Below are 15,960 nucleotides of genomic sequence, written 5' to 3' on the forward strand. Positions count from 1 at the left end.
TTTGACTGCTTGGTCTCCATATTCATGTCCAGGAAAATACTTGTACTTTTAAAAAGTAAATTATTTGTGTTAGTATTAATAAGTTTGAAATAATAGTTGCATAAATTAACATAATATATTAAGGGGGGTGTACAGAATTTGGTGTGGTAATGCTGTAGTGATATACATGCATTATTTCTATTGTTCAGCTGAAAAAAACAGAGTAGAAATCTCACATGACTCTCCCAAGAGCCCACTGCAGGGTGGGACAGCCTTGTTCCACATTCTTGTGGTGTGTTCTCTGCTATGTCTGTGTTCCCATGATAGAAAATAATTCTGGTTGTCACTGATAACAACAGCATGTAGTTATGGGCAAGGTGGAGAAAAATAGTTTTGAATCTTGGTGTGATCTTGGGTGACACGCTAGACCTTGGGTAGATGCAATGTATCTCATTAAGGTGATTTAATGTCCCAGTTAAAAAAAAAAACAATATAATTTGCAGACTCTATGTTAGACTTTCCAAAATTGGAGAGACACAAGGTTACTTTTTATGCAGTAGAATTGTGAAACTGAGCAAAAATGAGAAGTACTTTAATTAGAACTAAAAGTCTTTACATTTTGCATCTATTGAGAAAATATTTAAAAGAGGAATGTGTTGGCATTTTGAAATAAGCAGAATTTGATTTGCTTACAAGTTTAAGTATGAAAAACAAAATATACTTTAGAATTAGCTAGTAAAACTCCAAGGTGTGTTCATGCAGAAGATACTGAAATACACCTTTAACCTTTTCAGTCTGGAACATGTTAATCAACTTTTGATATTGTTTTTCCTTCCTGAGTATTCTTAAAATAGAGCAAGAAAGGTCTAAGCTGCATATTCAAGTTGACAGTGATAAAACATTTATTTCCTTCCTTTCATGACACTGTGTACTAGACAGGTAAAAGATGGATTTTATATTTTATGGAGCTTAATTTCTTCTGAAATATGAAACAATATAAAATTATGTCTCAACTTTGTCATATAAGGAACTCTGTAATATCATTTTCTTATTTCTGGATTTTTTTTCTTAAGAAGCATATGAACCTTTTTGTTTCAGTCTTAGTTGAACCTCTAGTAATTTTTCTACAAATACCTATGCTTATAATAACCATTTTTATTGTAGCCAAAATTGTTGTTATTTAAAGTAGAAATATAAAGCATATGGGTGAATATATGGTTGAATTATTTTAATTAGACATTCTTAGTTTATTGAAAGATTATTGTCCTTTAGATTTCAGATTTCATCAAGGGAGATTAAAAACCCGAGCATTTTCTTTAAAGCCTAAAGGAATTTATATACAATTTTGGCAAAAAACTAGGTATTTTGATTTGCAAATCAGACTTTGTGACAGTTGTGGGGATATTGTTTCTTGTCTCCATTCTCTTTCAGGGACAGGCTTTCCAGATACTCAGTGCTTATCACCTGGGTGCTGAAACTATGCATGCTATGCTTTCCAGCACACTGCCTTTGCATTGTCCTAGAGGAAAGATTGAAATTACTTTCAAGGAGTGAAAGCTGCCTGCAAAATTGACCAACAGAAGAGAATGAGAGTATACAATGTCTGACTGACATATATAGTTGTTTTTTTTTATTTTATTTTTTTGCAGCATAATTTTATTTCCACATCAGCATGTGGAATGTTTTGAATTTTGGAATGTGTTGAGTTTTGGAAGAAAATTTTTATTGTTTCAATTACTACTAAAGGGTAATGAATTTTCCTGGAAAATTCTAATTGGACCAATACTTTTCAATGAGTTATATTCAGGACTTAAGCCTTTTGTTGATAACTCCTGAAAAGGCCTTTAGAAAGCATCCTACTTTGTAGAATATTTCAGCTATCAAGGTCAAGCTCTAGAGTTTACAACACAGTTTCTTAATGTCCTGAGGTTCCAACTGAACTGATTCAACATAACATGCCCACCTTCCCTATTTAGTCTGAGAACTGGGTTTAATATATGGAAACAAACCCACAGGATTACAGAAAACCTTCACCATCGATGGCATCTCTGCACTGACTTCCCCCCACCACATTTGTTGTACTCACTTAAGCATAAGAGAGCATCTTATGAAGAAGCTGAAATATCATGAGAAAAGATCTTTTTTTCCTGAAGAACTTTGCAAACCTTTGGTGACTGATGCTCCCTTATTGAAAAGAAAAATGTTCTTACTTATAACCAATGTATAGCTGGAAAACAACCACATGCAGATTTAATTACTTTTTCCCTTTCTGGGCTGTGTTGAAGGTATCGCAGGGTCATAGTAATGTATGGGAGATTGATTAATTTGTGTCTTCTTGGTCTTTTGAATAAGGGAAGAATGGAAAAAAAAAAAAGAATCTGTAGGATTTCCAGGAAAAATCAGGTTTAAGGAAGCCTGGTAAGAATCAATGACTCAAGCAGCACTACACATTGGAACAGAACTGTGGCACAACCTACAGTGACTGAGTCATCTCCAGAATGAAGTTTGCATGATATATATATTATTTTTTTTTTAATGTGAGCCCTCCTCATGACATTTGGAGAATTATAAATCACATCTGACTAACAACCTTGAATAAGCTGCCAGTTGAGACAAATCCAAAAAACAGAGCCTCAAGATTTTAATCTCAACCAGTTTGTGCAACACTATGCAATGTAGATGAAGGAATTGATCATAAAGAAACGATTGTGTAATCAGGAAGGATTTTTACCCCTATTTGTCCTGCAGCTTATTTTAGAACTGAGTTTTAGTCAGTCATTAAATTGATCAATCTATTATGCTACTCTCTGTCTCAGTTGCCTGATATTAGCTGTTCTGTCTACTTCACTTACAGCTTGTTTTTCTCTAATCACAATTTTAACTGATTGATTTAGCTGTATGTTTGTTGAAGGTTTCTAATGGTAACATCCCTCAATATCCAAAACAGAGGGGAGTAGAAAATAACTTTGTAATTCTCTTTTGGTGTGTGCATGCATCATGGAGATATATCTCACTTTCTTAATAAACAGATTTCTGAAATACTTAAAATAAAATCTGAAAGCTCTGCATGCCCTTCTGAAAAGTCCTTTTCTATGCAGACTGAAGTAATGTTGTCTTTGATTTTCTTGTTTCTTTTTTTTTGGCATAAGGTTGCCTTCATACACAAATGTCATGGCTGGATTTTTTTTTTCCCTAAGAGTATAAAAACTCATCATCTTATTCAGTGCATCCATTAAAAATGCCCAAATTCAGTCCACTTGTTCCCAATTTTTCAGCATAGTTAGGTTCTGAAAACTTTCAGTTTATATTATGGGTTTTTGAGATAAAAAATCAGATGACAGAATTGAAATTACTTTCATGATTGTCTCAGGAATTTTGGCTTAGTTTGCATATCACCATTTGATGCTTCCCAGATTTCAGATGGAAATGTTAAGAACCCTCTCTTCTTAGTATCTCTAATCTATTCCCCATGAGGCTTTTCTGTGAAGGATCTTGAATGCTCTCCTTCTCCAAAAGTTCCTAGGCAAAGCTGTGCTTTACCATGGCACAGGTGCTTGCACACCTCAAGAGAAGAGCAGATGCTTTGGTGGCAAATATGCAAATCACGTCACTTTATATGTCCTCTTTTATCAATAGAAGATGAAGGAATGAAAAGGATCAGATTCTTCAATATTTCACTAGAGAGACTGATTCCAAGAAACTAGAGACAGAAGATAAATGAATTACATTGTTTGTTTATAAACAGTCCCAAAATTCAATTCTTTTTGATCCTTCAGAATTTGGCTCTACTATAAAAAAATGCAAATCAATGCATCTCGAATTCTGAAGTCAAATTCATAATTAAATTTTGCTAGATTCTGTATTCTCTTAGAGTGAAATTCAAAGGAAAAAAAATTATCAAAGCACATGAACCCTGGGAAGCAAATGTAATGGAGACTATGGTTATTTAAGAAAGCATAACTATCCCTCAGTTGAACAGAGCATCTCCCTTTCTGTAGATTTTGCCATCATGCACATATTCTGAAGATGTAAATCTGGATTGTCTTTTGCTTCTGTGTTAGTTTTGGATGCAGTTTGTGGTATCACTTCCTGCCATTCTTTTTTTTTTGTTGTTGTTGCTACATTGCAAAAGTGAACAGAATAATACTGACCAAGCAAGAGTTTACTGCAAAGTTTCCATGTGCAAATTTTTGTAAGTATACATTTATAATTTATCTAGCAGAATTATACATTGAGAAATCATCTCTTTACATAGAAAATTTTATAACAATTTCTAAGGATATGTCCTCTGAGAGAAAAATTAATGTGAAAAAAGCCCCTCATCCTGTGCAATCCTGGCCTCTCCTGGTGGTTCTTTTCACCCTTCCTGTGTGAAATTGCCCTTGGAATGAAAACAGAAAAATACAGTAGAGAAAATGATGTAGCTCTGAACCCTGGTATAATTTACATTAGCACTTAAAATAGGCAGAGTGAAACTGTTAAGTATAGACCTATTTACTGAGACATTCCTGCTGCAGAAACATTTTTTAAATGAGAATTTTATTCCCAGTGATGCTTATTTTCAATTATTTTAAAACAATACATTAAAAAGCTTTGTAATTGAGAAAATACTAAGTTGACTGAATTTTCACATTTGATTACTGACCGCTGCTGAGAAGCCAAGTTTCCTCCATTTGCCGTAAGTAGATGAAAACATGGCACCTGGGACTTTGGCTCTTTGACCCAACAAATAACTTGTATTCATTCTGAGATAAAATGTTCCCTTTAGTCCTCATCTAATTACTAAATAGATTCAGTAGCCTAAAATCTTCAATCAAAACCTAACCCTAAGCCTTCATATAATTTTTCCTTCCATTAATATCCTGCCCAAACAGGAGCTATTTGTTAGCAATATCTCTCTGGTTTAATTTGTTATATTAACTTGAATAAAAGTAGGGTATAGACCCTGTCCTATGCAAATTGAATATCTACCTTCCTCCTAGTGCTTTTGTGGCTGCCTGCTAATACTTGTAAGCAACACATCAGTACTTTGCTTAGCACTGCATCTGCAGCTGTATCAGCTGTGTGTGCTGTCTTAGCACGGATGAAATAAATTGCAGTCCTCCAGCATTTCTTTGCATTTAATTAGAGATTTTTTGGGAGTTCCTGTTGATTTAAAAATGTGAATTTAGAGCATTGGTATATGATGACCAGCTTAAGGGTGTTCATGATCTTACCGATTTCTCTCTTATTTTATAGGTAGACTGAGTTATCTCAAGCTTGTAAATTTCCTTGCCCATTCTTGGTGTGTAGTTGTAATATAAGTTTTGTGGGCAGTTAATATATGAGATATGTTGAAATTTAGTGCAAGAGTTTTGGGTAACTCCCATGCTACTGTGCTGTATGTGTCACCACTCTAGCAAAAAATTAATCACCATTTCTCTCAATTACCGGTAAATATTTTGCATAACATAGCTGCTGGTTTTTTTTCCTTTCTTCTCAGTATTTCTGGAAAATATTGTCTAAGTGAGACTATCAGACAAGTATAGTTTTTTCTTTTTTATGCCTCTTTGTTTCTTGTACAGGAACAAGAACCTTGTATTTAAGTTAGGATCATAAAAATAAGAAGTCCAATCAGAAGATTGTATTTTAATCCAAAAATCCATAAAGAAAATTTATCTCTTAGGAGAAAGAAACCTTTAATTTTAAAGTTAAAATTATAACAGAAGATTTACAGTTAGAAATAATAGATTTTTATATTAAAGCTAAACTGAGAAATGATTGAAAGCTAGGGTGCTTTAAGCTTCTTAGACCTCTCTCTGCCATCTATCTTCACCCTAACATGGTTATGAAATGTGAGTACCTAAGATTTCTTAGCTCTTATATCTAAGCAAAAATACTGGGAAAAGAATGTCTAGAACCCCAGCTGCCAAAGCCCAGTGCTCTTTGCAGCCAGGCATCAGTCTGGAGTACAGCTTTAGTGGACTTGATGGGTGAATTCCATATGGGAAGATGTGTGTGTTGCTGTTGCTTGATCGATCAACCTTTGGCACCACGGGTCTCCTGGGTGTGGATGATTCGCTCTCAGGACCTGGCTGGGCTGGATGCACAGCTCTGAGCTGGCTCTGCCAGTTACTCTGGGACAAATGACAAAGACCCTCCCTTGTGGGCTATGTAGTTTTCAAACCTCTATGTTTTGCGACATCTTTGTGGGATCCATCATTGGGAGCACACATGCACAGCTATCTCTCTGCTTTTGCAGAGGCAGTCAGTATTATTACCCAGATGTCCCAGTGCCTGTGAGAAATAATTACATGGTTGAAAAGAATCAGGGTGCAGCTTTTTGTCAATAAGACCACGTGAGGTTGGCAGGGAAAGGCAATACTTCAAGAGGTCTACTTTTGTTCAGGGCTCTTCCCCATGGGTTGTCAGTGTGATGCACAGACCCAAGTTTCAGCTGGGAGTGCCATCAGTCATGAGGGCATGGTGGCAACCATGTAGTACCACAGAGGTGGCAATGTTGAGGAAGGTCTTCTTTTGGGGTTAGCAAGAAGCATGTGCTCATTTGCCTCCAGAGAATGCCTAATTTCAGTGGTCTGTTTGTAAACTGCCTCCAGGTAACAGCAGTTCATTTTGTCTTGTGCCATATATGAACAGCACATGGCAAACTGATTAATATGTTGTGATCTAGCTCACAGACAAAGGAGGCCTAGGTAAAAATGTCACAAAAGTGTTACACTCACATTTTTGGCTTTTCACTTTGGACTTTGTTATTCCGAACCAACCTGCTATTTGCAGCATTTGAAAGACAGTCCTGTGCCCACTGTGGTGGGGATTCTGTAGATGCTTGGCCTTATGAGGATGTGTCTTGGGAATGGACTTCCATTCTTTTCCACAGAAAATTTTCATTGCCAAAGACTGAAACTCCTCAGAAAGGAGTTTCATCCCTGTCTCACAGACTTTAAGACTAAAGTAAGATATTTGGGGTAGTTTTGCCACTCAAGTAGTAGCAGGAAAAAGAATTTGACAATTGTCACAAGCAAGAAATGGCATGAACAGCATCAAGAACTTCTTGAAAAAAGGAGGTCTTTTCTTCAGACCAAAATATTAATTTGAAACTTGATTCTGTGATGGTAATAATATGCTATAAAATCCAAGATGTGAATCATTAAAAACCACAATTAACGATGATGCAGTCCTCAAAAAGGAGAGATACAGCAATAGTAATTTTGAATAATAGTTTTAAAATGACAAAAATCAATGAATACTAATATGTGTAGTAAAAAAACCTCAACTGAATTAGCTGACAAAAAGTGAACAAACGGCATCACGCCGTGGCTACAAAAAAGCTTTTGTATAAAGTAAACCAGCAAGAATACAAATGAGAAACTGCCAGCATGTTTTGTGTAAAGAATAAGATGAAGTATCCCAAACTGTGTCAATTATTAAAACTAAAGGCTCAAACTTTGACATGTGATCTTGAAATCATAAATTGCACTTTCAAAGAGCAGTGTCAGACACTCTAATCTTCCAAGTCGCTTTAAACAGGAGATAAAGTTTGTAAACAAAAGCACTTTGTTGAAACTTTCAACAGATCGAAGTGTAACCTTAGACTTAATAAGAAATAATAAATGCTGTTAAAATCTAACAGTGGGGAAAGATGCGTGCTTAGATGAGCTGCCAATAAACACTCAGTGAGAAATGATAGATACACGACTGAACTGTTACTGTAACTGAACATTTGAATCAAAAAGGCTATTATTGCACAAATCAACAATCCCAATGAACTGGTTTTCCTACCTATCTGCATCACTGAATATTGGTCTTAAATGCTGGACAAAATTTGCTTATGAGTGCTGAAATACATTGCCTGTATGCAGAGGGCACATACAGGCACTCAAATATCTGAGACATTTCCCCAGCTCATTGCAAATGATTTCCACATAGGTCAGCCTGGTTTATTTCCATTGTGGTTCACTGGGGATGATTCAGGTGTTTTGTGTTTGCAAACCAAGCAAGATCTTGGATAATATAGATTTGTCCACTCGACTGACTGGGTAACTCTTTGGACTCATTAAAATGAAAATACTTGGTGACTGTTCCTGAAAAAAAAAAACAACATGGAAATGAAACAAAAAAACCCTCCAAACCCTCACACTCCTCACTTTAGAAAGACCTTCATAAAAATTGGATTAAAAATATTCTGTAATATCCTGACCAGGTCTGTACATACTAGCAATTTAAACTCGCCCTTTTTAAAATGACACCAGGGAGCTAGACGAGGCTGTCCATTATCCTCTTTTCTTTTTGCAATTGTAATGGAACATTTAGCCTGATTTTTTTCAGCAACAAAGAATTGCTTCAAGGAATGAAAATTGGAAACTCCATAAATTTCAGTTCATTGTATGCAGATGACATATTGATTTGCTCCTGTAATCCTGATCATAATCTGCCCATAATCCTGCAAAGAGTGGATTGGTTTTACATTGCCCCTGTCTTCTTTGTAGCTACAGCGATCAAGCCTGTTTTCTTTAAATGAATGTGCTGTTGCAGAACCTACTCAACAAAGTATGACTGGATGAGACAGGATAATGCTAGATTCCTTGAGATAATTATATGTGAAGCTACCATCAACAGAAAACTAAAAACCTCTCTTCCCTGAGTGGAGTGGGAATGGCTCTATGTATGTCCTTAATTTTCTTCAAACTTCCTTTAGAACTATAAAACCAATGAATGTGATAGATCTCTCTCTCTTACTACTGCATTTCTAGTTTGAACAAGTGATAGATTTGAAGTCTGTTGCTTAAGTGTTGTAATCACTGGTTAGTTAGTAAAAGGTGGGTCAACTTCAAAACATTTTGAGGTATCTCATATTAAAATTTCAGTTCATTATGCTTTGGATGGCTGTTGCTGCAGAACTGAGGTACTATTGCTGTAGTAAGTGTTACACATAGAAAGAAATTATAATGACAAAACCTGTGTGCTGAAATTACTGGTAGTTACCAGAGAACAAAAACTCTAGTTTTGGAGATGACTGGAAAAATGTAATGTGTTTTTCTTTTTTTTTATTTACTCCTTGAGAAACTCAGAGTGAATTCTCAGATCTCTGTCTAATTATTTAAAAGAGCTTGAAAGATTGGAACAGATACCCAAAATTTGGTGACTCTTTCCAAATTCCAAATATCACATATGTTAAGGTGCTCAGCAATTAGACCGGTCTGGTCCATTGTTTTGCTGTCAAACAAAATTAAAAGTGAATTTTTCAGCTGTACATCATACAAGCAGACTACATAATGTTATATTAGAAAGGGATTGTTGCACAGATATATTGTCAAATTATTTCTTTTCTACTACTTAACTCTCAAATGAGATTATTTTAGCAGAACCTGAGTTAAAAATGGAGCTTTATTTTTTAGCATAGGTTTGCTCTGTTTGAAATAAGACTCAATAGTGACTCATTCCAAATATATATTGATTTTCTTTAATATATTACACAGGTTATAATTAACTCTTCAAAGAATAGCTTCGTTTCAGACAAATTTGTCATTTAACTGTCATAAAATATACATACCATAAAACACTAGTGTGTGACGGAGTATCCTAAATTAGCTATTTGAAAGGAGAGTGACAAAATGGAAAATTGACACAAATGGCTTCTGCTCCCAAGTTTTTAATTTAATATCAGCTGGACTACCTACCTGCTTTTTACTAATTGCACTCACACAGGAAAATAGTACTGCCTTCTGAATATATCACACTGAAAGTGAGCAAGCAAAGTTTTCTATCAGAGAATCTAAAATAATCAGCACATTAAAAAAACCTGGAAAGCTAGAATGTTTGTTTTCAGCTTTCACAATTTCCATAATACAGGTGATTATTTCTAGACACAAGGCACTCTATTTCAGTCCTCTGTGTTTTATTCTATTAATCTGGTAGTGTAAATCTACTGAAGACCAGACTGTAGATTGTAGGTAATAAGGATGCAAAATTAAGCAAAGTCAAAACCAGGTAGTGCATATACAACACTATAGTGAGGACAGATAAGGCCAAAATGATGCTGATTTTCTTCAGTAAAGCATTCATTTATATTCCAAACAAACAGACAGGGGAGTTATTCACTGTACATATAACTTTTTCTTGAAAGCAATAAAAAGTAAAATCCATAAAATGTGTAACTAAGGACAGATGACTTGGAGTAGCAGTAGTTTAAACCTTAATGCATCAATAATAATGAACAGTATAACTCTGAAAAACTGTGGAGAAGGGGATGGGTTCCTTTGACTATTGTAGGGAGATACATACATTTTAATTGTATCTGTTCTAAAGAAAATCTGACCCACATGTAATCTTTCTGCATTTGTGCTTTTAATATACTCCAGGATGGCTGGAACCTAATTCTTGTGGGCAGTGAAGATACATGCACTGAAATATGGTCATTTTGTCTTGCATTCTTCTGTCTTTTAGGGAGGTGAATGTGGTAGAAGATGAACTATGAGGTGATCTTTAAGAAATGGGTTGATTTTATTTCCTCAATACTCTGTGCTCAAACGGAAATACAGTTTGAGCCATCTCTCACTGGTAAAGGCTAAAAAATGGAAATATGCATTTGGGTATTTTTACCTTGTCTGTGTATCTTCTGCATTGAAGCTTCAAGGCATTTACTTGATCTCTTCCATTAACAGATGTATTCTTAGAGTTGTCCAAATACAAAGAAAAAACCTAAACATTTTCTAGCTAAGTAGCCTGTGTGCCTTATTTCTTAGAAGACTTTGGAGCAAAAGGCAGATTAAAAATGCAGATTTACTTGTTATCATGAATTTTCCTTCTTAGTTGGAGAAACATTAAGCATAATTTCTGGTGAATTTATCACTTTGTGTTGCTGAATTTTATTGGCTGTTTCTATTTTGAAGAAGGTGGAAGTGCTGGGTTTTTGTTCTTTCCTCCTTGCAGCACCTATGATTTTAGCATATTGAAAGTCAAAGTAGTTGATTTGAGATGCTACACATACATGGTTCATTCCCTAGGTTTTGAGCTCAAGTGTACTGAGAGTGCTAGCAGATGTAAATTAACATTTTTTTACCTCTGTGGTAAAAAATGTCCAAGCACAATCCCACATACCTGTTTAATGCAAAATCACTATTGATAACAATAACAATTGTATAAGATTTCATCAAGTGTGACATCTAGCCTATGTCCAAGTAGGTGATGCAATAGTTAAACAGCCCGCTGTGATTTATTATGTGTACCAAAATTTGGAAGAACTCTCAGCAAAGTGTTCATTGGTAAGTCATGCTACCTCAATCTGTTTTGTTCATTATGTCTGCTGCTGCCTCGGTGGGTTAAATTAACTTGCTATATAATCATGGCCAGGCTGTTGTTTGGAATTAAGTTCCATGAGCTCTTTTCAACTGTTGAAATAATTTCCCAGGCTCCATTATCAGAATTTTCCTCTGCAAGGGTAGTGTTTTATGTGTCTCCTGAGTGTCCTATAAACTCCCAGTATTAATAGTGTGTTAGTGGTGATATTGATGCGTGATAGCACGGGTACTGCGTGCGCTGTTACAATGCTTTAGGACTGTAAACCATTTTTAGAGGCGTTCTTTGCAAGGCTAAGTCTTGATAGCGTAATATACCACTGCTAATTATATTGATCTAATTAATCTAATTAAATTGCAGCTAGATATGTTGTACACGTCATTTGTCTGTATTAACATTATGTAAACCTATTCTGCTTGTCTGTGCATTTTATATACAATGCCTCTTTAGCATTTGACCAGGAAAGTGATCGTATACCTCCTGCATCTCATACTGGTGAGAAAGACATTTGGTCATCAGGTGGCTTATGAGATACAGAAAGCCTGACTGTTTTTTGAATCTGGTTTTGTTTGAAGAGACAAAGGGTTTTCTATTCCTGGAGGTTAGGAAATGTCTTCTCTGCTTCCTCATTTGTTTCTATCACTTTTGACAAAACATGCCTTCATTTTTTTAGAAATTGGATGCATCAATTTCAACATGTAACTAACAGACCAAAGATTCCAGAGTCACTTTTGTTGGACTGAGTGAAACATAACTGCCCTGCTTCAGTATTTCTCTCTTATGGAAGAGAATGAGTACAGGGAAAATTCACTCCAAAAGGAGCAGGTAGCTCCTTCCTGCTGCACCCCACAGCTGTTAGCTCTGCCTTCCACCAGCCGTGCCAGAGGAGATGCCTGAGCAGAGGCCAGCAGTTGATTGAACAGCAAATCTTTGACTTTGTTGGCCATGGCCTCTTCTTGTGTAGCAAAGGCTCTTTTCATAGTGGTACATACGTACAATGTACCATTGTGGTTCTAGCAATGAAGGGTAATGTAAGCAGATGGTATCTCTACCCTCCTCCTAACACAGGACACACACTTGAATGTCATCCAAACTCACCCTTCTCCTGGGTTTTCTTTTATCATCAATTAAATCAAAGCAAATATTCCTTCGGCATGAGCTGCTCTTACAGACTTTGCATAGTTTCTGCTTCTTGTTTTTAATTCAGAGACACTCCATCATTTTCTATCATCCCTGTCTGGCATTAGGAAGGCTCGCTTGGTTCAGCTGCTGCTCTGGGTTCGCTGTGTCACTCTGCAGAGTCATGGCAGAATGTGCCACACGAAGGGAAGAATGTGACTCTTCTTCCACGTCAGCCTCCTGCAGCAATTAATGCTGTCCCTGTTTAGTTGGTTAAATCAGCTGAATGCTGAAAATATGCAACTCTGGGTAGGTTAGGAGCCCAAAGCATAGCTGAACATTGTGTTCAACTATCTTGATATTAGATTTTCTTATTTTTTAAAGATTAGAATAAGTAAGATAGAAATGCCTTATTTATCTTTAATTATTATGTAGGATTTAAAAAAATATCTGCAGTGAACATTATATGCCAGGTTTTGCTGCTGCTTATATGGAGATATGAATGATCCTCCTTTTTGCAAGTGACCACTGTCTTGTTGCTGATGAAACTGCCTTCACATTTCTAATTTGAGGAAAACTAAGTAACAGAGAAAAAGAGAATAAGAAAAATGTTTTTAAAATCTCATTTTCCTTTGAGCATTGTAAGAAGAGTTGGTTTCTTCAGCCTACTTTTGGTAATGGTATTAGCTTAAGTAGAACACTTTAAAGCAATTTTCAATTCTGACTAATTTAGCTAGCTAGCTACAGTTATAGTTTTCCAGGTGAAATAGCTTTCAACTTCTAAATAAATTAATTCAGAAATCCACATAGGCTTTCAACAGTAGTCTACCAAAATTCTGTAAAGATACTTGATTTACTGTGCTTGGGCAATAAAAATGTAGTGTGACCACGCCTTTTCCTTTTGTGTTGTCTCCCTTTCACTTGTTGGCATAGGACAGGACTTCACAAGGGACAAAATTTAAAATTGGAAGTCTTCCACTGGTTGATTGTTCCCCCACTCTGTTCTAAGGTCTTTCAGACCACCTAGAACACATATGAAGAGCAAAGGTGGCAGCCATAATCCTACTTTTATCTGTATGTGGTGTGCATGTATTGAATATGAGATGAGGGACTGGAGTTTGCAATTTAAGGCTTTTGCTCAGGCTGACACGTGGCAGGGAGATCAAAAAAGTGTGAAAGACGAAGACATGAAAGATGAAGAGCTCTGCAGATGACAAGTTGAAGTCAGTGGAAATACCCTCAATGGTGTCAGTAGACTGGGAGTCTGCTCCTCTTAGAGAGAGGCAAGGCATTAATTTTTCTGAGAGAGTGAAATCCTGGGGGTCTCCAGAAGAGAAAAACAACAGGCCTGCAGGGACTTTGGAGCAGAGCCAGCAGAAGCTGCTGTCATCTCTATCCTGCTGTCCTTTCTTGAACTTGGCACAATCAGCTGATCTGCATGAATGTGATGTTTTTATGGCACTGGTTATAATTGGTAGTGAAAGCAGCATGACTGAACAACACAGAACATTGTATCAAAAGAGGTTGAAGGGAGGATGAGATTCAGTTATAAAATCTTAAACCTCATTTCATCTGAGCATTTTTTTGGCTAATCAGAATATTTTCTGTGAATCTTGGAAATTGCTCTGATCACAAACCAGAGAGTATGAGAGGGTCTCATTCATAAGTGCTTTATCTTCTCAGGAACAAGTCGATAAGCCTTTATTGTTTAATTTTTCTTTCTTGGGAACTGGGCAGCTGACATTTTTTCAAAGTCCCTTAATTTGTAGGGGACTTTGTGGGAGTCACAAAACCCCATTAACCGTATTTTTCATCTGGCTTTAGGAGGAATATATTTTAAAATGGTAAAAGAAAGACTTCGAACAGCTTCTGATAACTCACAGTTTAAGCATGGCTATAAAAAGAAAATGAAAAGGCAATTAAAAATGGAATATTTCTTTCTTCAGTCCCCCTCCCCCCGCGACTGTAATTTGTCACTATTTCTTGTAGGCAGGCAGAAAGATGAGGCTACAGAAGATCATTTAGCACTGCAAAGCTGGCTGCTATAAAGCGCCATATCTTGGCATTAGAGTGGGGGACTAATTTTTTAAAATCTGTATCATCCTCCTGAAAAAGTTCTGAACATTTAGGTTTTGTTTTTTTTTTTTTTTTTTTCTGAAGAATTGATAAAGAAATGGAAAGAAATTCATTAATGTCTCAGCAGCACTGGCTGGTGTCACTAAGGGTAATAAGAAGCCATGTTTCTTCAGATTCTTCTTCTTGACTATCAGTACCCAGAAATCCCCACATGACACGTGAAAACCCACACAGACATATATCCCAGAAAATCAACAAAACAGGGCTTGAAACACTCGCATTGTCCACGCTCCTGTGTGCAAACTGGTATTTATGCTTCTGCAAATGCATTTGTGAATAGATATCAGGAGTTTCTCTGGTCAGCGGTCTGCAGAAAGTGAGGTTGTTCATGTGGGTTTCCCTGCTGACTCCAGAGCCTCCAGAGACACAATCACCTCTCCCAGACAGACAATTCTTTGTTCTGACCATACCTCTCGCAGAAATTACAGTTCTGCTGGGGCAGAGGTGTTGGGGGGCCGTGCTCCACCTGGCCAAATGAAGATCTACATCTCAGCTCCTTGCCTGGGCAGAATGGCAGCCTGGGCTGGTTTCCACACAAGAACAGGATAACCAGAAGGCCGTAGGTTTCTTTGCCTGGATTTTACAGCACTATTGTGAGGTTTGTGTGGATATTTTAGGTAAAATTATTATTTGTAGGATGCTAAGGAAAGGTAAAATAGTATTATTATTTTAAAGGTGCCATTGACACTCTCTCTTGTTTGTCTACATGTAAAGTTTTACTTATTTATACCTTGTGTTTATGAAACAACCACACTATATCATCCAAGCTCAAGTTTTGAGAAAAGTTCACAAGTGCATATTTCACATGAGCCATATGTTGAGCTGAAGGCACATAATTTACAAACCTCTTAAGCGATTGTGTTACCAACAATTCACATTTCTGCTCTCAAGATAAAGCCCTAGCCCATTCCATCTGATCAGCATCTTATTCTTCAAGCAGGTGTCATGGTTTCTGAATTTTGTCCAGATGGCAGCTGATGTGGAATCAGAGACTGAGTGAATAAAACCTAATGCTGTGAGAAGAGCCACTGAGCCTTTGTTCCTCGTGTTACTGCTAGTGACAATAGATTTAATGCAGCCATTGCTCATGATCTGTGAGTTTTTTAGAGCTAAATGGTTAGGATTATCTCATCAAACTGTAACAATCTGAGAAAATTATTAAAAATACCACCTTAAATATATTGCAAAGTTCATCAGCATTTGCAGTTCATATCTTTTGGAGGTATGCATATATCCATGTATTTGTTCATGTCCAAAGCCAGTTCAGCCTTCCAGATATGCATTTGACTTGTTGAAAACCAACTGCAAAGCTAGTGGACACAACACAGTGTGCAATGAAAACTTCAGTACATCTGTGTGCAGAAAAGGCTCGGTCTGGGGGGCTGTCTCAGTGAGTGTGGAACCACTAATTGGACCTGTGAGCAATTTGCT

Source organism: Melospiza melodia, chromosome 1 (genome assembly GCF_035770615.1).
Source record: "Melospiza melodia melodia isolate bMelMel2 chromosome 1, bMelMel2.pri, whole genome shotgun sequence".
In the NCBI taxonomy this organism is placed as follows: domain Eukaryota; kingdom Metazoa; phylum Chordata; class Aves; order Passeriformes; family Passerellidae; genus Melospiza; species Melospiza melodia.